Genomic DNA, 27445 nt, shown 5'->3' on the forward strand with positions numbered 1-27445 from the left:
AAACCACTGGGATTGCAGGCATGCATCAATGCACCTGGTAGTAATCGGAATTTCTTAATGGCCTGTGAGAAGATAAAATTTGCTTTGCTTGCTTTGAAGAAGTTAGAGCCAAAATTTAAAGCATTCAGAGTATTCCCAGATAAAAGTGGATTTTTGATGGTCTTTGATATTCTTTTTGCATTTTGAATACTCAGGCATGGTTTGTCTGTCACACCCATTGATTTTGCGGTTATGTCAAAGAACAGTAAAGGCAGTTTGACAAAGAGAGAAGGGAAATAACAACATAAACTATGTTCAAGAAGAGACTGTATAATCTGTGCAAACATGTAAATAACTTGTAATTTTTTGTTTAAACATAGGTGGCCCACTCATTTTCTTTGTAAGAAAGGAAATATAAATAGGAATTTATGCTTCAAATAAATAGCAAAATACTAAGTGAGTACAAGTATACAAATCGCCAAAGACAAATTCACCATTTAAAAAGTAAATTTTTAATCCATTACTGGGTAATGACCTGAAAAACTCATACTTATAAAATTTAGTAAAATTTTCCAAAAGTGAATCTATTGTAATAATTTGTGAAAAATTAAAAATGCAGTTTTGGAAAACTGCATGGGTTTTTTAAAACCAAGTTCTTATGAAAGCATTCTGAGAGTAACAAAAATTTCAAAGCTACTCTACAAAGTTCTTTCTTTTTCTAGTAGAAATAATTTACTCAAAACAAAAAGGACATCTAATTTTGTCTTACTTTCAAGTCCCTTAAAATCAGATTACCTAAAATGATATAAGTAAAGAACTACCAATTAAATTATTAAGCACATAATAAATGCAGTCATGGTTGCAAGCATATAAGTGATCCAATTTCAGAGGTGGTTTTTAAATTCCTGGGTCTTGGGACTTATTTTAAGTTCTCAAAATTGATTAAAAACCCCAAATATTTTTTCTTATATTTATTAGAGCTGATATTTGCCATAAAATGAAAAAAAAAATTAAAACATTTAGTTATGCATTAAAAACACCTCTCATGTTACACAAATAACATTTTTATAAAAAATCGTTTCCAAAAAAATTAGTTAAGAATGGACTTTTTAACATTTCAGTAAGTGTGTTTGGAGTTTATTTTGATAGAAGATAGCTGTATTCTGTATTTGCTTTTGCTTTCTATCTGTTGTGATATGATGCTTTACTCCATATCACAATATATCATAATATACATAGCTATATAAAGAAAATAAATCTTACAGATATGAAGTTTGAAAAGAGGATAAACTTTTAAAAAGTATTTTCTAATTGTGGATAGTGTTCTTCGATATATTTGAATTAGAGTAAGTTTTTTCTCAAAGGTTATATGGTAACTGAAACTCTATCAATGAACTATTCATACTTATATTAAAATTCACTAGTTTATCTTGCACTTTAAATGAACCTTTTACCAACATAATTCTATAATATGAGGTGGTGATAGCTGGAAAAATATTTGTTCTTGAGTTATAGATTAAAATTTTTATATAATTTCATCAAAATAAGAAAAGAAAAACCTCTATTTGTTAATATCACCACTGATCCCATTAGAAAAGTTTCTAAGTAGTGGGAAAATATTAAGCTTAAAGTAGCAGATCTAAATTTTCAAAATCTAATTTGTAATTGAAAACCTGAATTTTACTATTGGCAAGGAATACCTACAGTTGATTTTCTTGAAGTGACAAACTTAGTTCATATATTTTCAAGAAAAATCTGCCAAATATTTAATTCTGAATAGCCACAGTTTGTCTGTTGGTCATTTTTTCTAGTAAAAATAATGTTCCTTGAAAAGTAAAAAAAAAAAAAAAAAAACAAGGGGGTTAGTTCAGCTTGGAGGCAATCACCCAAAAACTTTTCCTTGAGATAACTACAGTATTTCTGTGTGCATTTCATGTGTTTTTTTATATAATTCATACTTCATTATACATACACAACACAAAAATACTAGTCATTTACTCAAGAAGGAAATTTAATAAAATTAATGCATTTTACTGCTTTGCAAAATATTTTAAGTGTAACTGAGACTTTTTTTCTCAGTGGTGAAGAATTCCATGATATACTTTGGTAACACTGCTTGAATGTATACCAGGAAACAGCAGTTTTATCCTTATTGCTTCTGGATCAACAGTGCAAATATTAACAAAGGGAAAAAAGCAAATAACATTTAGTGCACTTCTGCCAATATATTTTATACCTCTGGACAACCCCTGAAAGGGTATCAGAAACCAGGGGTCCTTGGGCCACACCTGGGAACCCACACCTTTAAGTATTTGTTGCTAACAACTAACGTAAACCACCCACAAAATTCTGTCAAATATTGTTCACTGGGCTCAGAGAAAATTTCCAAACTCACATGAAAGTGATAACACATTGTGACAATGGTTGTTCTTTTATACCTAATCACCTGGAAGTATTGATAAATATTTAATCATTCCATACCAAAATCTGCTAGCTTTAATTCCCCTTTTTAATTAATGAGAAGGTTCTCTGGTTTCATGTCTCAATGCAACACCATTCTTCTGTAGTAATAAGTTAACCCACATAGAATTTGGTAGAGAAACAGCTACAAAAGAATATAAGTAAAAATTACTCTTACAGATATCAAGATATAATTTGCTATTAGTAGAAAAGCAACTGTTCAAGAATAGTAAAAGGAAAAAAAATTAAAAAAATATCATTTTAAGGACAATGCCTTTTCCATTTTGAGTTGTTTTCTCAATTTTAGTTCATTGTTCAATCTGAGGCATCTATCAATTTTGTCAACAGTGTCTATGAAAATAAATATTATAAATATAACAAAATTTTGTTTTCATAGTGATAGTTCATTTATTAGAGAAAGCAGCCTAAACAGATGTATCCTCTATACTACTAAAGCTTATAGCTTGATTATAAAATTCCAGTATGTCAATCAAACACAGGCACTTCCTTCCTTAAAAAAATAAAACTTCTGATCTGGGTCAGTACCTTTAAATATAGCATTGAACTTGGTGGCTTTATGTGAAGTCTCAGGTATCATAGAGAGTGGGACTGCATACCCTGGCAAATCACCAGTTATAAAAATAACTCAATCAGCTTTTAGCACCTACTTCCTGGATATTTTACTTTTAGCAACTCCTACTCAGTTTTAAAATCAGTTGTAATTCAAAGAGGGGTAATGCACTCTAGTGCTCTGAAAAAAGCAATTCCTACAAGGCTAATGTTAGAGGTTTTTTTGGGGATTGTGGTGAAAAAAAGAGATGTGGAACACATCTTGAATTTCTGGAGTTACCAAAAAGAACTTTAAGTACTGAAGATTCAAGAGGTAACTTTGGTTCACTTGTAGATAAAAATACCAAGAATAAGCCAAGGCAGCAGATGATTAATGGCAGGAATGCCTTTGGTGGTTTTTTGGAGGGGGTGTAGTAGGGATTGAACTCAGGAGCACATTACATAGGAGCAATGCCACCAACTATTTTGCATTTTAATTCTGAGACAGGTTCTAATAAAATTGCTCAGGTTGGCCTCAAATTTGTGATCCTACTACCTTAGTTTCCCAATAAGCTGGTTTGTGGGCATGCACCACCATGCCTGGCCTGAATAAATTGTAAGCTGTGAAGTTCTCAGATTCCACATAATTATTTATGTGTTTTGAAAACTCTAAAGTCACTACTTTATTATACTCCTGGTGGGTTGCATTGGGGTTACAGTGGTAAACACCACTACCTTTCAATATATTCCTATTAAATTTTACATTTGGAAAATATTAAATGTGATTTTAACAAACAATAAAATACTTTGCAACTATTTAGACCTGATTTAAAAGACTTCTCAAACCTCTGTCAAATTATAATTATAGACTATTTTCTTTCCAAATTATTGCTAATATAAAAGCAGAAAAAGCAGAATTTTAAAAACTGAGATCTAAAAATAGCTTTCACAACACCTTGCAAAGGAAAATGTAAACTATGATGAAAACAAACCTCATGGAATATATAGGGAAATACTTTTAAAACCTTGTTCTAAATTCTTAGCAATGTGCTAGCAATATGTTCAGACCTCTCTTTCATTAACAGAAACTGGCTTTCCTTTATATTTACCAAATTCACTATTTAATAAAAATGCACGTTTGAAGTTACTGATTTACTATCTACAGAATTGTAAAGGTCTCAAACACACCAGATGGGACACTTTATTTTCAAAATAGGTTTCTATAAACTGTTGGTGAACTTTGGACAAATAAAATGTTTGAAAATGTAAAATATATCACTCACAACAAAGAAGTCTATAAGAACACAGGTATGTCAAGTGCTTTTATTTATCTGATAACATCTAGGTTTCTTCTGGGTCTGATAATTATAGAAAACTTCTTTAGCATTATTTGAATTCTTAGATGTACTACAAAAACACAATTAACTTATGATTTCTGCTAACAATACAGATAGTTACTTCAAGCAAAGAAATCACAATAACTATATATTTCTTGTGTTACATAATGCATAACCCTGAAAATTCACTGTTATTTTATAATTTAATACAATTTAAAATATATTAGGGGAGTTCAACACTTAAAGGTGACCTTTGGCAGAATGTGTCCATCATTTGGATTTTATATCAGATAGTACAATATACCCACAGATTTATTCTACACATATAGGACAATCAGTTGCAATGTGAAATAAAATATCAAAAATATTTTTAGAAGACTTTTAAAATGAAGCAGTTTTACAAAATGTATGATCCTAGAAAATCTGTAGTACAGTACACAGAAGTTGAGTAAATAAGCCAAACATAAAATTGCAAAGACTGGTTCTGAGGTTGGTATATTACGCTGTGCAATCTAGCTCATTTTCTTCACACTTTAACAATACACAATAAATATACCTTTACATTGTGCATACTCAGAATGTTCCCACAGTCATCCATATACTATTTTAGGTCTTTTTTTATTGTAAACAAATGGGATACATGTTGTATCTCTGTTTGTACATGGCATAAAGGCATACCATTTGTGTAATCATAAATTTACATAGGGTGATTTTGGTTGATTCATTCTGTTATTTTTCCCCTTCCCTCTCACCACTCCCACCCCTCTGTTCCCTGTATACAGTCCTTCCTTCCTCCATCCTTGCCACCCTCCCTAACCCTAACACTAATCCCGCCCACCCCCCATTATGTGTGATCATCCACTTATTAGCGATATCATTTGTCCTTTGGTTTTTTGAGATTGACTTATCTCACTTAGCATGATATTCTCCAATTTCATCCATTTGCCTGCAAATGACATAATTTTCTCATTCTTTATGGCTGAGTAATATTCCATTGTATATATATACCACTGTTTCTTTATCCATTCATCAATTGAAGGACATCTAGGTTGGTTCCACAATCTGGCTTTTGTGAACTGAGCAGTTATGAACATTGATGTGGCTGTATCTCTGTAATATGCTGATTTTAAGTCCTTTGGGTATAGGCCAAGGAGTGGGATAGCTGGGTCAAATGGTTCTTCCATTCCAAGTTTTCTAAGGAGTCTCCACACTGCTTTCCAGAGTGGCTGCACTAGTTTGCAGACCCACCAGCAATGTATGAGTGTACCTTTCTCCGCACATCCTCGGCAACACCTGTTGTTGCTTGTATTCTAGATAATCGCCATTCTAATTGGGGTGAGATGGAATCTTAGCGTGGTTTTTTTTTTTTTTTTTTTTAGGTTTAAATACTTTCTAGAATTTAACTCCCTGTGGAGTTATAATTTTTTTTTCTTTTTATTGTAAACAAATGGGATACATGTTGTTTCTCTATTTGTACATGGCGTAAAGGCATACCATTTGTGCAATCATAAATTTACATAGGGTAATGTTGTTTGATTCATTCTGCCATTTTTTCCCTTCCCCCCTCCCCTCCCATCCTTCCCCTCCATCTATACAGTCCTTCCTTCCTCCATTCCTGCCCCCCTCCCTAAACCCAACTCCAACCCCAACACTAACCCGTCCCACCCCCCATTATGTGTCATCATCCACTTATTAGTGATATCATTCTTCCTTTGGTTTTTTGAGATTGGCTTATCTCACTTAGCATGATATTCTCCAGTTTCATCCATTTGCCTGCAAATGCCATAATTTTATCATTCTTTATGGCTGAGTAATATTCCATTGTATATATATACCACATTTTCTTTATCCATTCATCAATTGAAGGACATCTAGGTTGGTTCCACAATCTGGCTATTGTGAACTGAGCAGCTATGAACATTGATGTGGCTGTATCTCTGTAATATGCTGATTTTAAGTCCTTTTTATTTGCATTTCTCTTATTATTAGAGATGTTAACCATTTTCCATATGTTTGATGATTGCTTGTACATCTTCTTCTGTGAAGTGTCTGTTTATTTCCTTAGCCCATTTGTCGATTGGATTACTTGCATTCTTGGTGTAGAGTTTTTTGAGTTCTTTATAGATTCTAGAGATTAGTGCTCTATCTGAAGTATGATTGGCAAAGATTTTCTCCCACTCTGTAGGCTCTTTCTTTGCATTGCTGATAGTTTCCTTTGCTGAGAGAAAGCTTTTTAGTTTGAATCTATCCCAGTTGTTGAATCTTGCTTTTATTTCTTGTGCTATGGGAGTCCTGTTGAGGAAGTCTGGTCCTAAGCCAACATGTTGAAGCTCTGGACCTACTTTTTCTTCTATAAGATGCAAGGTCTCTGGTCTGTTTCCAAGGTCCTTAATCCATTTTGAGTTTAGTTTCATGCATGATGAGAGATATGGGTTTATTTTCATTCTGTTGCATATGTATTTCCAATTCTCCCAGCACCATTTGTTGAAGAGGCTATCTTTTCTCCATTGCCTATTTTTGGCCCCTTTGTCTAGTATGAGAAAATTGTATTTATTTGGGATTGTGTCCATGTCCTCTATTCTGTACCATTGATCCACCTTTCTATTTTGGTACCAATACCATGCCGTTTTTTTTACTATTGCTTTGTAGTAGAGTTGAAGATCTGGTATTGCGATACACCCAGCATCATCACTCTTTCTGCCAAGGATTGCTTTAGCTATTCTGGGTTTTTTATTCTTCCAGATGAATTTCATAATTGTTTGCTCTATATCTGTAAGGTACATCATTGGGATTTTAATTGGAATTGCATTGAATCTGTATAGCACTTTTGGTAGTATGGCCATTTTGACAATATTAATTCTTCCTATCCAAGAACATGGGAGATCTTTCCATCTTCTGAGGTTTTCTTTAACTTTGTTCTTTAGTGTTCTGTAGTTCTCATTGTAGAGGTCTTTCACCTCTTTTGTGAAATTAATTCCCAAGTATTTTATTTTTTTCGAGGCTATTGTGAATGGTGTAGTTTTCCTAATTTTTCCTTCTGAAGATTCATCACTTATGTATAAAAATGCCTTAGATTTATGTGCATTGATCTTATATCCCATGCTACTTTACTGAATTCACTTATGAGATCTAAAAGTTTTCTGGTGGAATTTCCTGGCTCCTCTAAGTATATAATCATATCATCAGCAAATAGGGATAGTTTGAGTTCTTCTTTTCCTATTCATATCCCTTTAATTTTTTGGTCTGTCTAATTACTCGGGCTAGAGTTTCAAGGACGATATTGAACAGAAGTAGTGAAAGAGGGCATCCCTGCTTTGTTCCAGTTTTTAGGGCGAATGCTTTCAGCTTTTCACCATTTAGAATGATATTAGCCATGGGCTTAGCATACATGGCCTTTACATTGTTAAGGAATGTTCCTACTACCCCTATTTTGTCCAGTGTTTTGAGCATGTAGGGGTGCTGTATTTTATTAAATGCTTTTCTGCATCTATTGAAATAATCGTGTGATTCTTGACTTTAAGTCTATTGATATGGTGAATTACATTTATTGATTTCCTGATGTTGAACCAACCTTGCAGCCCTGGGATGAAACCCACTTGATCATGGTGCACTATCTTTTTAATATTTTTTTGTATGTGATTTGCTAAAATTTTGTTGAGAATTTTTGTGTCGATGTTCATTAAGGATATTGGTCTGAAATTTTCTTTCCTCGATGTGTCTCTGTCTGGATTAGGTATCAGGGTAATATTGGCTTCATAGAATGAGTTTGGGAGGTTTCCCTCCTCTTCTATTTTATGCAATACTTTGAGAAGTATTGGAATGAGCTTTTCTTTAAAGGTTTTGTGAACTCAGCTGAGAACCCAGCTGGTCCTGGAGTTTTCTTTCTTGGTAGGCTTTTGATGACCTCTTCTATTTCATTGCTTGAATTAGATTTATTTAAATTGTGTACGTCCTTCTCATTCAGTTTAGGCAATTCATATGTTTCTATAAACCTGTTGATGCCTTCAAAACTTTCTTTTTCTTGGAGTATAGATTTTCAAAATAGCTTCTAATTATGTTTTGTATTTCAGTCATGTCTGCTGTGATATTTCCTTGTTCATTCTGAATTTTAGTGATTTGGGTTTTCTCTCATCTTCTCTTTGTTAGTGTGGCTAAAGGTTTATCAATTTTGTTTATTTTTTCGAGGAACCAACTATTTATTTTGATAATTTTTTGTACTGTTTCCTTTATTACAATTTCATTGATTTCAGTTCTGAATTTAACTATTTCCTGTCTTCTACTACATTTGGTGTTGGTCTGCTCTTCTTTTCATTGGTCTTTGAGGTGTACTGTTATGTCATTTATTTGTTGAGTTTTACTTCTTTTATTAAATGCACTCCATGAAATAAATTTTCCTCTAAGTACTGCTTTCATAGTGTCCCATAGATTTTGATATGATGTTTCTTTGTTCTCATTTACCTCTAAGAATTTTTAAATTTCCTTCCTAATATCTTCTGTTATCCATTCATCATATAATAGCATATTGTTTAATCTCCAGGTGTTGGAGCAGTTTCTGTTTCTTACTCTTTCATTTATTTCTAACTTCAATCCATTATGATCTGATAGAATACAAGGTAGTTTCTCTATCTTCTTGTATTTGTTAACATTAGCTTTGTGGCATAATATATGGTCTATTTTAGAGAAGGATCCATGTGCTGCTGAGAAGAAAGTGTATTCTCTCTTGGTTGGATGGTATATTCTATAAATGTCTGTTAAGTCTAAATTATTGATTGTGTTATTGAGATCTGTGTTTTCTTTGTTCAATTTTTGTTTGGAAGATCTGTCCAGTGGTGAGAGAGGTGTGTTAAAATCACCTAGTATTATTGTGTTATGGTCTATTTGGTTTCTAAAATTGAGAAGGATTTGTTTGAAATACATGGGTGAGCCACTGTTTGGGGCATAGATGTTTATGATTGTTTTGTCTTGCTGATTTATGATTCCCTTAAGCACTATGAAATGTCCTTCTTTATCCCTTCTGACTAACTTTGGCTTGAAGTCCACTTTATCTGAAATGAGGATGGATACCCCAGCTTTTTTGCTAGATCCATGTCCATGGTAAGTTTTTCCCATCCTTTCACCTTTAGTCTTTGGGTATCTCTTTCTAAGAGATGAGTCTCTTGCAGGCAACATATTGTTGGATCTTTCTTTTTTATCCAATCTCCCAGTCTATGTCTTTTGATTGATGAATTCAGGCCATTAATAATCAGGGTTATTATTGAGATATGATTTGTATTCCCGGTCATTTGACTCATTTTATTCATTTATTTGTTTATTTTTGACACGACTTGGTTCCTCTTTATTTGAGAGTTCCTTTAAGATAACTCCTCCCTTTGCTGATTTGCTTCTTTGATTTTCATCTCTTCTTCATGGAGTATTTTGCTGAGAATGTTCTGTAATGCTGACTTTCTTTTTGTATATTCTTTTAGCTGTTGTTTATCATGGAAGGATTTTATTTTGTCGTCAAATCTGAAGGTAAGTTTTGCTGGGTATAAGATTCTTGGTTGGCTTCCATTTTCTTTTAGGGCTTGAAAAATGTTATTCCAGGCCCTTCTAGCTTTTGAGGTCTGGATTGAATAATCTGCTGATATCCAAATTGGTTTCCCCCTGAAGGTATTTTGGTTCTTTTCTCTCACAGCCTTTAAGATTCTGTCTTTACTTTGTATGTTAGGTATTTTCATTATAATGTGCCTTGGTGTGGGTCTGTTGTAATTTTGTGTATTTGGAGTCCTATAAGCCTCTTGACCTTGATTTTCCATTTCATTCTTCCAATTTGGAAAATTTTCTGAAATTATCTCATTGAATAGGTAGTTCATTCCTTTGGTTTGTTTCTCTAAGCCTTCCTCAATCCCAATAATTCTCAAATTTGGCCTTTTTATGATATCCCATAGTTCTTGGAGATTCTGTTCATGATTTCTTACCATCTTCTCTGTTTATTCAACTTTGTTTTCATGGTTAAATATTTTGTCTTCAATATCTGAGGTTCTGTCTTCCAGGTGTTCTATCCTATTGGTTGTGCTTTCTATGGAGTTCTTAATTTGGTTTATTGTTTCCTTCATTTCAAGGATTTCTGTTTTTTTTTTTTCAATATCTCTAACTCTTTATTAAAGTGATCTTTTCTTCCTGTATTTGCTCTTTTAACTGTCGATTGGTGTGTTCATTTGATGCCTGCATTTGCTCTTTCATCTCATCTTTCAATTCCTGCATTTGCTCTTTCATCTCATCGTTTGCTTCCCTGATCATTTTAATTATGTACATTCTGAACTCCATTTCTGTCATTTCTTCTGCCATGCTATCATTGGATTTTAGTGATGTAACATCCAGATTTGTTTGGGGCATTTTCTTCCCTTGTTTTCTCATATTGTTCATGAATCAGTGGGTCATTAAGATATTGCAGATTTTCTCTATTGACTTATAATGTCCCTGAAGATTGCTAGTATATCCCCTCTTATTCTTCAGTAGCCTGCAGTCTTGGAGGAAGTTGATAATGCAGTGCTCCCCAAGGAAGCTGCCTCTCTAGGGGTGGTGACCCTCAGGTGGCATATATTCCCTGCTAGTGGACAGAGGTGCCTCCACTTGTTGACCAATGATCATCCAATGGGAAACTAGGCTGGAGACTGAGGCAAGGCCTGTTTTTGCCTGTGTCTCTGGTTTTACCATCCTTGTGGGAAAACCTCACCCGGCAGGGAAAATTTACCCGATGGGGAGGTCTTGCTGGTCAGTTCCCCTCCTAGAGGTTCCTCTCAATCTACAACTACCGCCTGGGCTGGGCTGTCTTCCTCTGCAAACTTCCCAGGGGCCCAGACCTACCTCCTGGGCCTGGGAGCCTCACCCTTCACAGACGAGTCTCCTTAGGCTGCCTCTCCTCAGATAATCTGCCTGTAGTCCTAGAAACTTCGCTCCGCCCCTAGGCATGTCTCTGTGTGGCTCTTCCACCAAGAAGCGGGTCCTGGGACCCTGCTCTGCACCTAATCGCCCGGCTATGTGGCCCCTCCTCTGAGCTGCCACCGGGAGCCCCGTACAACAGCTCCCAGACCCAGAGACCCACCACACACCTCTTCCTCTGGACAGCCGCCCAGTTTCCAACACAGTCACTAGGAGTCCAAGCAACTCACTTTGCATCTCCTCCTCCCGCCAACTGCCCGTAGCCCTAGGCAGTCACTCCGAGTCCAAGTGACCCTCCCTGTTCCTCATCCTCCTCAGGAGGTACCACCCTGGGTTTTCAGAAGCATTGGCTCAGAGACCAAGCGACCCACCACACTCCTCCTCCAGGCAGGCCACCGGTGTTCAGGAGTGGTCGCTTTGAATCCAAACAACTCACCACTCACCTCCTCCTCTGGCAACCGCCTGTGGCTCTGATGCAGTCACTCCTAGACCAAGCGACCCACCGTGCTTCTCCTCTTCCTCCGGGCAACCTCCTGGTGTTCAGAAGCAATTGTTCTGAGTCCAAACAGCTCACCACACAGCTCCTCCTCAGGCAGTCGCCCGGAGCCCCAGTGGTTGCTCTGAGTCCAAGCGCTGTGCTGAGCTGCCTCCTCTACGATGATCCCAGTGGTCCCTGTTTACCGCTCCAGCGGGGGGATGGGCATCTCACCAAGTAACTCTAATTCACAAAGTTCCCTGTGTTCCAGGGCTACCGCCCCTTCCGGGATGCCTCCCCAAGGGGAGAGACTCACCGGCTGCTTTGAGTTGGTCCCAAGTCTCTCCCTATCTCCTCTTTTGAATTCTTCATCCTGGAGCGACATGAAATGCAGCCACCCTCTAGTCCGCCATCTTAAAAAACTGTTTTAGGTCTTTATCCTGAAAAAATCATAACATTTTACTACATGGTAACATAGTTTTCAGAATGAATGATTAATTCACTTAATAGTGTTTATTTTTTTAAGAAAATAGATTTTCAGGAAGAGATACAGAATGTACCACCTAATCTATTTAAATAGTGATAAATAAACAAAATTGACCTTGAGGCTGTTTAAAAAGTTTAAATTTCTATTACTAAAGCAAACTAAAATACTGAGTTTTTATTAAAAGCTTACCAGATACTCAAGGACCAGGGTCAAAGATTTTTCTGTGTGAACAACATCTTGTAAGGTTACTATGTTTGCATGCTTTAAATTGTTTTAAGAGTGAAACTGTAAAACAGAGATGAATGCCAATTGTTTAGTCTGTGGAAGATAAGATTTTACGAAAACACCAAGTAAGTTTAACATATAAACCAACTGCATGTAAAATTTTCTTAAGTTAAAAACAGCAATTTTCCAAGGGGATTAGTAGTAGAAAAACTAAATGTATCAACTTTTTCTTTTTTTATGAGTTTGAGTTTGATATTATAGTACCTGAAGTCATCTCTAATATTACAACTCTCCATCTTCTGCTGTTTTTCCTTGAATGTTAACTTTTTGAGCCTCTAATATTAATTATAGTATTAATTATAGTACAAATATGCTTTTGGATATTGCTAATCATGTTGCTAATTAGTTGCCTCAAACATTATTTATTTATTTATTTATTTATTTATTTATTTATTTATTTATTTTTGTACAAGGGATTGAACCTGAGCCACATCTCCAGCCCCTCTGCTTTTTCTTTAATTTTTATTTTGAGGGAGGGTCTAGCTAAGTTGCTGAGGCTGGCTTCAAGCCTGCCATCCTGCCTCAGCATCCTGAGCCACTGGGATTAAAGTCATTTACCACCATGCCTGTTTCAAACCAATTTTGAATAATTCACTTTTTAAATAAAATGGTACAATGACATGTTTATACACAGTTCATTTATTTCTTATATTTAATATATGCAGCTAATTTACAGTTACCATGTGTTCCATGTTCCAGTATATAAAATTTCTCTATCAGATATTTATCTATGTCAGTACTTTTAATGATTTCATAGTATTTAACTATAGATTAAGAAAATTAATTTCTTTCCACTGAATATGTTACTTTTAGAAATAATTAATGAAGAATTATATCTTCTGGTCACCTATTATTTCTATCTGCCTTTATTTATTAAAATTACTCTTATAAAACTTTGGTTTAAAATAGTCTAAATAAATATACCTTCTCTTATTGCTGTACTGTGTGTGCATTCTTCATTTTCCAAACAGAGCTCTTTTAATGCCACCAAATTCTCTGTCAGTTTACTTCTTCCTTTTTAAAGTGCTGCATATGTGTCCTATAAAACATATTTTGGAAGTAAAAGTCAAGAGTACCATAAGAGGGTAACAATGAAGAACAATAACTGAATTTCTAATTTGTAAACATGCTGAATTCCATCTTGCAATGAAACTCCACAATATCCAGTATTAGACTTTCTTATAGCAAAGATGACTTTCAGTTACATACACACAACTTTCAGGTTTTTGTAAGATTGAAAGGGTCTCAAAAGAATAAAACAAGAATTTAATTTACTTTTGGTGCTTTATTTCAAATAAAGATTTAGATGAATAGTATTAAAATCAAAGGTGCATTCCCTGTAATGGTATATGAAGACTGACACTGAGCACATTAAAATGAAAGAATCATTATACTGTTAAATCAAAAAAGGTTTTACCCAAGTTTCCAAACTTTTCAAAATCTTTGCACATTAGTTATTTATAAAAGAATATTTCCTGTCAGCTAAGTCTATTAATTTCCTTCCTGCTGTTTATTTTCTATTACTTCTACATTTTTTATTACTTACTGTTTATTTACTACTTTTTACTTATTATTTTCTTGCACTTTATTACTGTGGAAGATAGAATGTTTCAAAGTTAATAGCATTACAGATAGTGACAAGTTAAAGAAAAAAGCATATTTTAAGAATTTCTTACCCTTCAATGAAATATTTTTATTTCTAAAGTTATTTTTAAGAAATTTTAACTCATGCAATTTTCCATGACAGCACAGACAGGAGACTGCTAGGAGGCTAAACAAACAGAATCCTATTGTGTTACCAAGAAAGCAAAATATTTTCTGTTTCAATAAAAGATTTTAAGTCTATTAAAAATACATATATCCTCTCAAACTGATAGGATACTTTCAAGAATTGAAAGCTTCATTCCTCCTAATTTTGTTACCTTTTCAGAGCAAGATATAATTCTTTAGACAATCATGTTCACAATTTTTCAGGTTGGCAAAACCATACACTTAGATGATGAACAAGAAAGTCTTACATTTTTAAAATAAGAATTTACTTACCTTTCCAAGTTTTTCTAATTTGATGTAGGTTTCCATTTTCCCAAGCCCAATTTCTGACTGCAAACAAAACTATGATAAGTTGAGTATTTATTCTTAAAATTTTATGTCTTCCTCAACATCAAAAACTCTCCAATTCTACAGTGTTTAAGAATAGAAACAGGAGTTTCAAGATGTCGGACTAGAGGGCGGCTGCATTTCAGGTTGCTCCAGGACTCAAGATTCAAAAGAGGAGATAGTGAGTGACTTGGGACCTACTCAAAGCAGTTGGGTGAGTTTGTCCCATTGGGGAGGCATCCTAGATGGGGCAGTAGCCCCGGAACGCAGGGAACTTTGTGAAGTAGAGTGGCTCGGTGAGACACCCCTCCCCCTGCTGGAGCGGTAAACATGGACAGCTGGGAACCTTGCCAAGGAGGCCCCACAGCACAGCACTTGGTTTCAGAGCAATCTGCCGGGGCTTTGGTGGCTGCCAGAGGAAGAGCTGGGCGGTGAGCTATTTGGACTCAGCAACCACCTGAACAATGGGGGGCTGTCCTGAGGAGGTGGAGGTGCGCAGTGAGTTGTTTGGTCTCCAAGCACCCACACAGAACACCGGGTGGCTACCTGGAGGAAGAGACGAGCGGCGGGTCACTGGGGCTTGGAGCATATGTACGAGGCTCCAAGTGATTGCTCAGAGGACGGGTTGCATAGCCAGGCGATTAGGTGCAAAGCACAGTCTGGTCTGGGGACCTAGGCACCTTTTGTTGAAAGAGCTACACAGAGACAAGCTGAGGGGCGGAGCAAAGTCTCCAGGACTGCGGGCAGCTTCTCTGAGGAGGGGCTACCTAAGGAGACTTGTCTGCATAGGGCAGGGCTCCCAGACCCAGGAGGTAGGTCCAGGCCCCTGGGAACATTGCCTGGGAAGGCTGCCCTGCCCAGGTGGTAGTTGTGGACTGAGGGGAACCTCTAGGAGAGGAACTGACCAGCGAGACCTCCCCATCGGGTGAGTCTTCCCCGCCGGGTGAGGTTTTCCCACAAGGACAGTAAAACCAGATACACAGGCCCAAACAGGCCTTGCCTCAGCCCACAGCCTAGTTACCCTTTGGATGACCATTGGTCAACAATTAGAAGCACCTCTGCCCACTAGCAGGGAATATACCCCACCTGAAGACCACCACCCCTAGAGAGGCAGCTTCCTTGGGGAGCACCGCATTATCAGCTTCCTCTAAGACTTCAGGCTACTGAAGGATAAGAGGGGATACACTAGCAATCTTCAGGGACATTATAAGTCAATAGAGGAAATCAGCAACATCTCAGCAGTCCACTGATACCTGAACAACATGAGAAAACAGAGGAAGAAAATGCCCCAAACAAATCTGGATGTTACATCACTAAAATCCAATGACAGCATGGCAGAAGAAACATCAGAAAGGGAGTTCAGAATGTACATAATTAACATGATAAGGGAAGCAAAAGATGAAATGAAAGAGCAAATGCAGGCATTGAATGAACACACCAATCGACAGTTAAAAGAGCAAATACAGGAAGCAAAAGACCATTTCAATAAAGAGTTAGAGATATTGAAAAAAACCAAACAGAAATCCTTGAAATGAAGGAAACAATAAACCAAATTAAGAACTACATAGAAAGCACAAGCAATAGGATAGAACACCTGGAAGACAGAACTTCAGATATTGAAGACAAAATATTTAACCACAAAAACAAAGTTGAACAAACAGAGAAGATGGTAAGAAATCATGAACAGAATCTCCAAGAACTATGGGATATCATAAAAAGGTCAAATTTGAGAATTATTGGGATTGAGGAAGGCTTAGAGAAACAAACCAAAGGAATGAACTGCCTATTCAATGAGATAATTTCAGAAAATTTCCCAAATTGGAAGAATGAAATGGAAAATCAAGTTCAAGAGGCTTATAGGACTCCAAATACACAAAATTACAACAGACCCACACCAAGGCACATTATAATGAAAATACCTAACATACAACGTAAAGACAGAATCTTAAAGGCTGTGAGAGAAAAGAACCAAATTACCTTCAGGGGGAAACCAATTTGGATATCAGCAGATTATTCAATCCAGACCTTAAAAGCTAGAAGGGCCTGGAATAACATTTTTCAAGCCCTAAAAGAAAATGGAAGCCAACCAAGAATCTTATACCCAGCAAAACTTACCTTCAGATTTGATGACAAAATAAAATCCTTCCATGATAAACAACAGCTAAAAGAATATACAAAAAGAAAGTCAGCATTACAGAACATTCTCAGCAAAATACTCCATGAAGAAGAGATGAAAATCAAAGAAGCAAATCAGCAAAGGGAGGAGTTATCTTAAAGGAACTCTCAAATAAAGAGGAACCAAGTCATGTCAAAAATAAACAAATAAATGAATAAAATGAGTCAAATGACCGGGAATACAAATCATATCTCAATAATAACCCTGATTATTAATGGCCTGAATTCATCAATCAAAAGACATAGACTGGGAGATTGGATAAAAAAGAAAGATCCAACAATATGTTGCCTGCAAGAGACTCATCTCTTAGAAAGAGATACCCAAAGACTAAAGGTGAAAGGATGGGAAAAAACTTACCATGGACATGGATCCAGCAAAAAAGCTGGGGTATCCATCCTCATTTCAGATAAAGTGGACTTCAAGTCAAAGTTAGTCAGAAGGGATAAAGAAGAACATTTCATACTGCTTAAGGGAATCATAAATCAGCAAGACATAACAATCATAAATATCTATGCCCCAAACAGTGGCTCATCCATGTATGTCAAACAAATCCTTCTCAATCTCAGAAACCAAATAGATCACAATACAATAATACTAGGTGTTTTTAACATGCCTCTCTCACCACTGGACAGATCTTCCAAACAAAAATTGAACAAAGAAACCATAGATCTGAATAACACCATCAATAATTTAGACTTAACAGACATTTATAGAATATACCATCCAACGAAGAGTGAATACACTTTCTTCTCAGCAGCACATGGATCCTTCCCTAAAATAGACCATATATTATGCCACAAAGCTAATGTTAGCAAATACAAGAAGATAGAGACACTACCTTGTATTTTTTCAGATAATAATGGATTGAAATTAGAAATAAATGAAAGAGTAAAAACCAGAAATTACTCCAACACCTGGAGATTAAACAATATGCTATTATATGATGAATGGATAACAGAAGATATTAGGAAGGAAATTTAAAAATTCTTAGAGGTAAATGAGAACAAAAAAACATCATATCAAAATCTATGGGACACTATGAAAGCAGTACTTAGAGGAAAATTTATTTCATGGACTGCATTCAATAAAAGAAGAAAAATCAACAAATAAATGATCTAACACTACAGCTCAAAGCCCCAGAGAAAGAAGAACCGACCAACACCAAAAGTAGTAGAAGACAGGAAATAGTTAAACTCAGAACTGAAATCAATGAAATTGAAACAAAAGAAACAATGCAAAAAGTTGACAAAATAAATAGTTGGTTCTTCAAAAAAATAAATGAAATTGATAAACCTTTAGCCACACTAACAAAGAGAAGACGAGAGAAAACCCACATCACCAAAATTCGGAATGAACAAGGAAATATCACAACAGACACGATTGAAATACAAAACATAATTAGAAGCTATTTTGAAAATCTATACTCCAACAAAATAGAAAATTTCGAAGATATCAACAAGTTTCTAGAGATATATGAATTGCATAAACTAAACGAGGAGGACATACCCAATTTAAATAGACCAATTTCAAGTAATGAAATAGATGAAGTCATCAAAAGCCTACCAACAAAGAAAAGTCCAGGACCTGATGGTTTCTCAGCCGAGTTCAAAAAAACCTTTAAAGAAGAGCTCATTCCAATGCTTTTCAAAGTATTCCATAAAATAGAAGAGAAGGGAACCCCCCCAAACTCATTCTATGAAGCCAATATCACCCTGATACCTAAACCAGACAGAGACACATCGAGCAAAGAAAATTTCAGACCAATATACTTAATGAACATTGACACAAAAATTCTCAACAAAATTTTAGCTAGTTGCATACAAAAAAATATTAAAAAGATAGTGCACCATGATCAAGTGGGTTTCGTCCCAGGGATGCAAGGTTGGTTCAACATCAGGAAATCAATAAATGTAATTCACCATATCAACAGACTTAAAGTCAAGAATCACATGATTATTTCAATAGATGCAGAAAAAGCATGTGATAAAATACAGCACCCCTTCATGCTCAAAACACTAGAAAAGATAGGGATAGTGGGAACGTTCCTTAACATTGTAAAGGCCATCTATGCTAAGCCCATGGCTAATATCATTCTTAATGGTGAAAAACTGAAAGCATTCCCCAAAAATCTGGAACAAGGCAGGGATGCCCTCTTTCACCACTTCTATTCAATATCATCCTTGAAACTCTAGCCAGAGCAATTAGACAGACCAAAGAAATTAAAGGGATATGAATAGTAAAAGAAGAACTCAAACTATCCCTATTTGCTGATGATATGATTATATACTTAGAGGAAACAGGAAATTCCACCAGAAAACTCTTAGAACTCATAAGTGAATTTAGTAAAGTAGTGGGATATAAGATCAATGCTCATAAATCTAATGCATTTTTATACATAAGTGATGAATCTTCAGAAAGAGAAGTTAGGAAAACTACCCCATTCACAATATCCTCGAAAAAAATAAAATACTTGGGAATCAATCTCACAAAAGAGGTGAAAGACCTCTACAATGAGAACTACAGAATACTAAAGAAAGAAATTAAAGAACACCTTAGAAGATGGAAAGATCTCCAACGTTCCTGGATAGGCAGAATTAATATTGTCAAAATGGCCATACTACCAAAAGTGCTATACAGATTCAGTGCAATTCCAATTAAAATCCCAACAATGTACCTTACAGAAATACAACAAGCAATCATGAAATTCATCTGGAAGAATAAGAAACCCAGAATTGCTAAAGCAATCCTTCGCAGGAAAAATGAAGCAGGGGGTATTGAAATACCAGAACTTCAACTGTACTACAAAGCAATAATAACAAAGACGGCATGGTTTTGGTACCAAAATAGACAGGTAGATCAATGGTACAGAATAGAGGACACGGACACAAACCCAAATAAATATAATTTTCTCATATTAGACAAAAGGGCCAAAAATATGCAATGGAGAAAAGATAGCCTCTTCAACAAATGGTGCTGGGAAAATTGGAAATCCATATGCAACAGAGTGAAATTAAACCCATATCTCTCACTGTGCATGAAACTAAACTCAAAATGGATTAAGGACTTCGGAATCAGACCAGAGACCCTGCATCTTATAGAAGAAAAAGTAGTTCTAGATCTTCAACATGTCATCTTAGGACCAGACTTCCTCAACAGGTTGCCATAGCACAAGAAATAAAACAAGAATCAACAACTGGGATAGATTCAAACTAAAAAGCTTTCTCTCAGCAAAGGAAACTATCAGCAATGTAAAGAAAGAGCCTACAGAGTGGGAGAAAATCTTTGCCAATCATACTTCAGATACAGCACTAATAACAAGAATCTATAAAGAACTCAAAAAACTCAACACCAAGACTACAAATAACCCAATCGACAAATGGTCTAAGGAAATGAACAGACACTTCACAGAAGAAGACCTACAAACAATCAACAAACATATGAAAAATGTCAACATCTCTTGTAATAAGAGAAATGCAAATCAAAACCACCCTAAGATTCCATCTCACCCTAAATCAGAATGGTGATTATCAAGAATACAAGCAACAACAGGTGTTGGCGAGGATGTGGGGAAAAAGGTACACTCATACATTGTTGGTGGGGTTGCAAATTAGTGCAGTCACTCTGGAAGGCAGTATAGAGATTCCTTAGAAAACTTTGAATGGAACTACCATTTGACCCAGCTATCCCACTCCTTGGCCTATACCCAAAGGATTTACAATCAGCATACTACAGAGATACAGCCACATCAATGTTCATTGCTGCTCTATTCACCATAGCCAGATTGTGGAACCAACCTAGATGCCCTTCAGTTGATAAATGGATAAAGAAACTGTGGCGTATATATACAATGGAATATTACCCAGCCATAAAGATTGATAAAAATATGGCATTTGCAGGCAAATGGACGAAATTGGAGAATAATATGCTAAGTGAGATAAGCCAATCTCAAAAACCAAAGGAAGAATGATCTCACTGATAAGTGGATGATGATACATAATGTGGCATGGGAGGGGTTAGTTTTAGGGTTAGAGTGAATGTTGGGGGGGCAAGAATGGGGGAAGGAAGGACTGTACAGAGGGAGAAGAGGGATGGGAGTGGTGGGGGAAGGGGAAAAATAACAGAATGTATCAACCAACATCACCCTACGTAAATTAATGATTACATAAATGGTATGCCTTTACTCTATGTACAAACAGAGAAACAACATGTATCCCATTTGTTTACAATAAAAAAAAGAATAGAAACAGTTGGTTACAGCCAAATTGTTGAGTTTCAAAATATACTTTATGTTGGAATATTGAAAGGTTGAAAAGCATCAGTAATCATAATTGAAACAGTCAACCTACCTTACATATTGATTGGATAATGGTCTGCAGTGAATGTCTTGTTTTATTTTAAGAACCCAAATTTTAAACTACCACAGATTTTGAGATACTAAAGAATCTTAAAAAATTACTATTTCATTTTTCTTTTAACAAAAATCACAAAAGAGCAGGGCTGGGAATATGGCTCAGTTTTTAGAGTGCTTGCCTTGCAAACACAAGAACCCAAATTTTAACCTACCACTTTTATTTTAAGATAATAAAGACTCTTATAAATTTACTATTTGATTTTTCTTTTAATGAAATCACAAAATAGCAGGGCTGGGGATATAACTCAGTTGGTAGAGTGCTTGCCTTGCAAACACAAGGCCCTGGGTTCAATCACCACTACCACCAAAAAAAAAAAAAAAAAAAAAAAAACCAGAAAAACATACAACATAATTTTCTGACCAATATTTAAATTTCTATGGAGCCTTGAAACCAAAAAGATGCTAAAACTATGAGTTTCAGGTTCTCCAATCATAATACAATTAAAAAGAAAACAAATTTAAATTCTACTGTAGATCAGGAAACATGCAAACACAAATCCAGTAATGTCAGTCTCATTTCTCTTTCCTTAAAAGTTTAAAAGTGAGTTCCTAAACTCTTTCTTTTAAATCTTAAACTCACTACTTATTTTTTATTGAGTCAATAAATGAGGTAGATGGAATATATCAAAATATGTCACAAAACACAATATATCCAATATATATTTAAAAAGAAAATTAAAAGAAACAAAGTAAGCAACCTTAACATCAAAGATTGGAAAAGCAATATAGACAGGTGGAAAATAGGAACTGAAAGAACAAAATTAAAAAAATAGTAAACAGAAGCCAAGAAAAAGAATTTCCTGAAAATTGTTTTCTAAAATCCCTTTGCAATAGAAGATACAATAATAATATAAAAAAGGATTCACTTCCTTCATAGAAGATGCTAATGTCTTTAAATAAAATGCTAGTGAAAGGAAATAATGCATAACTTCAGTTTTCATAGGTATATAAATCATATTAAATTAATAAAATATTGCTTTGTGCTCCAGTCCTAGAGAATCAAATTTGCAATTTTTCTGGAGCTGTCAAATAAAATAAAGCTGATACTTGATGATTAGACTTGGTATCACTTATTACTTTAGACAAAACAATAATCTTTCCAAAGTTGAGTGGCCAAAAGTAGAAGAGGTTCCACAAAGGGATTGTTTTTATCCTTTTGTTACAATGACATACACCAAGTTAAAATGATGTAGAAAACTGCAGATCCAACTAAGAAGTGCTTAATTCAAATCTCAAAAACTAAAACTCTAGTCATAGGTACTACACTACTACATGACTGAAAAACTGCTTCCGTTTGCTTTTATTGTTATCTTTTTGCTTTATGTATATGATGCTTTTCATGAAAAATATTATATTAGAAAAATGAAGTTTTAAAACCATCATATACTACCTACCCAGGTACTGTCTTGTATGTAATTTATTATTTACTAAGTTCTTGCTTTCTACTACCAATAGTTGTACAGAATAATGAAGCAAAACTACAAGATACAACAAATTCCAGAAACAAATGAAGAATTTTACTTCAGCATGGAAAATGTGGTCAACAGCCCACTCTCTGGTACATGATAGCCTGATACCAATAATTTTTCACTTTATATTAAACTTTCAAGGTTAAGAAAATATGATAAAATGTCATTATTTCTTATACATGTGTGGCCTTCAGATGTGTAAACTTACAAACATGGAACTACTGCACTTTCTACTTAAATTTTAAGTTTTGGGTCATCTTTTACTGAGGGAAAATAACACTACATTGAAAACAAACATAAGCCAATATGAAAAAAATAATGAGTATCCATGAAAAAAAAAATGTATATAAAGTCATTGTCTATAACAAAGAGAAGTTCACGAGAAGACATGACTGACCTAGAAACCTTTTCTTCTCAGTAGTAGGGAAATTTTCTTACTCATTTGTGTATCTTAAGCAAACACTAGGATGCCCTTAATATGAAGTACACTTTGGTCTAGTGGTGATCATGACAAAAACAATGCAGTTTGCTTTAAAGATTATGCCAGTGGAAAAAAAAAATAAGTTACATAAGTGATTGACTACGAATTAATGTTTTGAAAGATGAAAAGCGACTATACAGTGTAAGGAATAATTTGAAAAGGATACAAGAAAGACTTAAGAACCACTCCTCAGAGAATAAAAATTGATGACATTAGAATATACTGAAACTCTTTTTTTTTTTTTAAAGTAACTGGTTGGCAATAATTAACTGTGTATTTCAGCAAGTACAGGGGATTTTAAATGTTCCCAACACAGAGAAATAGTGAATATGTAAGGTGATAGATATGCCAGTTGATCTCATCTAATTAGCACACATTTATACATGTATTAAAATGTCAAAATACCAAATAAATATATAAAATTATGTGCCCATGAAAAATAAATTCATATATAAACAAAAACAATTATTATACTGCAATTATGAAGTTAAATTTGAATAATCAGTCTCTAATATAAACAGCACTACTGAATTCCACCAATGCAAGCAGGTGGAGAATTCAAGCAAAAGGCAGTTACATTAGTGAACTATCAGATCTTAATTCAAAGAGTAAAGCGTACTGCAATATCCCCACATTTTAAACCCTGAATAGTAATTACTATAATTAATAAAATTTTAAATGGAATATTTAGAAAAATGTGATTGCATTTTATGTGCTGAACACAAGATTAACAATAGATATAATCACTAGCTTATTTACATGTTCTCCAGTGGAAATTATTCAGAGAACAGAAGACAATACTCATTTACTCAACATTTACCAAGCACATTAGTTGCTAAGCATCCAGTGAAGAAGACACATGATCCCCAGTTTCATGAGTTCACAATCTAGAATGAGTTGCACCTTATTTTGAATTAAACCTTTGAAACTTGCATAAAAACAGAAATAATAGCTAAAAAAGGTACAGTGAACTTTGTATTTTAATATAATATAAAAACTCCCTTAATTCTGCTTTCCAGACAAAAGACAATCATTTTTCTGATAGTTCATTGTTCTAATAAATTACTTCATCTTTTGACAGTCCATGCAAATTCCTATTCTGATAGCTCTTACAGCAAAAGCACATGAACACTAAATATATATATACACTAGATAAGTTACAACTTGTAATAGTTCCTCCTATAATTCAGTGTACTTTGTAAGCAGTAGCAAGTGTAACAAGAGAGTTCTAGCTAACTTTGTTTCTAGCAACATAATTCATGCATCAGTCATGAAACTGTATTAATAAGGTGGATATGCATTTCCAGTTTAGCTTTAGAACAAGTGAAGAATATGCTGAGGTTCTATAGGTGCCATGTTAAAGGTGAGTATGTATTGAAAAGCATTGTGGACAGCAGGAGGTTACATCAAACACCCATTTCCCTCCCTGTGAGAATTACTGAATTGTTCTATTTGACAACAATGTGTTTTGCTTGTTGACATGTTGGGACAGAAGAGACTGAAAACCTCAATTTTACTCATCATTTTTTTTCTTACAAAAATTATCAGTGTAGGAATGAGAAATACACACAGTGGGAAGAAATAAGCACTTCTAATGTGCTAATATTTAATTTTAATATAATGACACAAATGTTTATATATATACTCATTCTATTGATGTTACACTTAAAAGTCTCATAAAACTCATACTGGGTATGCCATTATTGGAAATGCAACAAAACTCAGATGAATTCTCACTATTGGCATATAAGGTTTCCCATTAGTTTAATATTTAACTGTGTTAAGAGAATACTTCATTTATTATAAGCCATATATAAGAATTACATAATACTTCCCAATCCAGGAACCAGTATCTTTAATATGAGACATGATTACTAAATCTAACATTGTATCCTGATGGAATTCTGGGACAAAAATGGTTGGTAGTAAAAAGTTAGTGACAGCTGAATAAAATGTGGAGTTTACTAAATAGTAATGTACCAATATTGGTTCCTTAGTTGTACAAAATGTATTAAAGTAACCTTCTACTAATAATAGGAATAACTGGGTATTTGGTGAAATCACTGTATTACCTTTGTAATTTCTCTGCTAATCTAAAATTAAAACAGTTTAATTAAATAGAAAGTCAATGGGAAGGATGAAGTTAAGAAAAGGAGACTGAATACAAAAGAGTTTATAGGTATAACAGATATTTCAATAACCCTGAGCAGATGAGATGGGAAAAAATGGCAACATGATTGAAAAGAAGAGGGTAAGTGCAGACAGATTTTTATGTTTGTTATTCTGAAAATAGGGGAGTTTCAGGTTTACAGCATTTGGTTTTTTCTATTATGTAGAAGAAATCAGCTCCTTGCTTAGAGTAAGACAGTGCTATGTGTAAAACTGTGGGTCCACTTGAGGTAGATGAACATGGATTTACAGTAGATCCCATCAGCATTCCCTGTCACTCCCTCCAGCAAAAAATTAATTCTAGGATTAATTTTCTTAATTCCCATCTAAGACAAAGGGTAAGTTATGCATGGAAACTTGAACTCTCAATACATGTGAAGAATATTTGTTTTCACCCAACTGTTTTCCATCCATTCCTAACTTCATCCTTGATCTTTATACATGAAGTCTAAGGTTCAGATTTCTAAATTGAAGAATAGACCTTACTGAGGAAAAAAATCTAATTTTAGATACATAATGAATACAGCAACTATGTGAATCTGAATTCTAAGTGTTGTGAAAAATAATTTTCTTTTCCCATCCCTTTTCCGCTAACCCACTCTTTTTCCTACTTCCCACCTTCAAATATAAACACAAGGTAAAGATTTTTCATTTTGAAGAATAATTTTTGAATATATATTTAAAAATCTGCTTAGTAATGTAAATAATAACAAAAGGAATGCATGGATAGAAACCAAAATATAGCTGGGATGATTAATCTGAAACTTATAAGTCATTTCAAAATCAAAAAGTATGGGAAATAAATAGGAACAGACAACAATAATTACTAGAACCCCAATTACTAAGAATTCATAAGAGGGTTTCACATAGATGGCAAGAGACAAGTCTTTTTAAATAACAGCTTTAAGAACTCTATGGTAAGGGTTGGGGACAGAGTTCATTGGTAGAGCACCTACTTAGTATTCTGTAGATCCTGGGTTAATACCCCCCAAAAAAGTTATTACATGCTATTAAATCATTATTTCCCTCCCAATAAGAACAAACATAATTCAGAATTTATCTAAGTACAAATCTTTTATAAAAATTGAGAGCCAAAGAAAACTTTGGACCAGAAAATAAAGTGAAAAATATATTTTAAAATATTACAAGCAACAATGTGCAAAACTATGGTAATCACAGACATGTACCAAAATCAAGTTGGTTACACTTTGTCAATATGTTCAGAGTGTATACAGAATAAAGTAATTATACACTTTAGAATATCTAATCAAAACAGAAGTTTTTGTGAATAAAAAAAATCCCATGATATAATATATGGAAAGGAGATAAACAACTGTGAGAACCACAGAAGTAATCATTAAGTTCCTCTCTTAGACACAAAGTTCAACTGAGTACCATGTCCTGTCTACTTTCTCTCAGCATGACCTCTAGGGTCTGTATTCTACTATCTATTTCCATATGATGGCCACACTATCTATAATTTTGAATAAGTTCCTAATTCATCTACATGCTTCTTGTCTTTCTCTTCCTCTGGTTCGTTGTCTCTATTTTTTCTGAAACTCTTATCTGAAGAAAAGTGTGATCATGTCAGTGCTTGTTTAAATAAACACTTTTTATTACATTAGATGTTCAGACTCCTTGACTTGATATCTCATGCTTTTTATAATCTGGTTCATCCTATCCTTTCAAATCCTATTTTTAAAATAAATTATTACATATTGATCCTTTTTATCTGTTACAATTTCCTTAATATATCATACACATTCCTATCTCTGGATTTATTACATAAAATTTCAAGTGCTCCACATTCATAGATTCATGTGCAAATTGACAAATTTCTACCCATCTTTCAAGGTTCACCTCAAGTGCTTTCTTCTCTGAAGAATTGTGATTTGCAGAACACTTATTTTTTGCCCATTTTATTCATTACAACACTTTATATGTATCCCTAGTAAAGGACTCTAGTCATCCAAAAGACAATATGCAATAGTCTGAACTTTCAACAAATATCTAAGTGCACCAGAAAAAGCTGTCCTTTCAATGACAACTACTACATTCTAGAAGATGTTTATAATATATAAAGCTGACAAAGTTCCTCAATGTAGAATGTAAATAATTACTATAAATCAGTAATGAAAATGTAGAAAAA

At 34.5% G+C, this 27445-nt stretch overlaps 1 pseudogene; it reads right to left on the bottom strand.

Annotated features, from left to right (window-relative positions):
• The window catches only part of LOC124974252 (cyclin-dependent kinase 17-like), a 307761-nt pseudogene that overhangs the window by 9872 nt on the left and 270444 nt on the right, over positions 1-27445 (bottom strand).

Source organism: Sciurus carolinensis, unplaced genomic scaffold (genome assembly GCF_902686445.1).
Source record: "Sciurus carolinensis unplaced genomic scaffold, mSciCar1.2, whole genome shotgun sequence".
Lineage (NCBI taxonomy): Eukaryota > Metazoa > Chordata > Mammalia > Rodentia > Sciuridae > Sciurus > Sciurus carolinensis.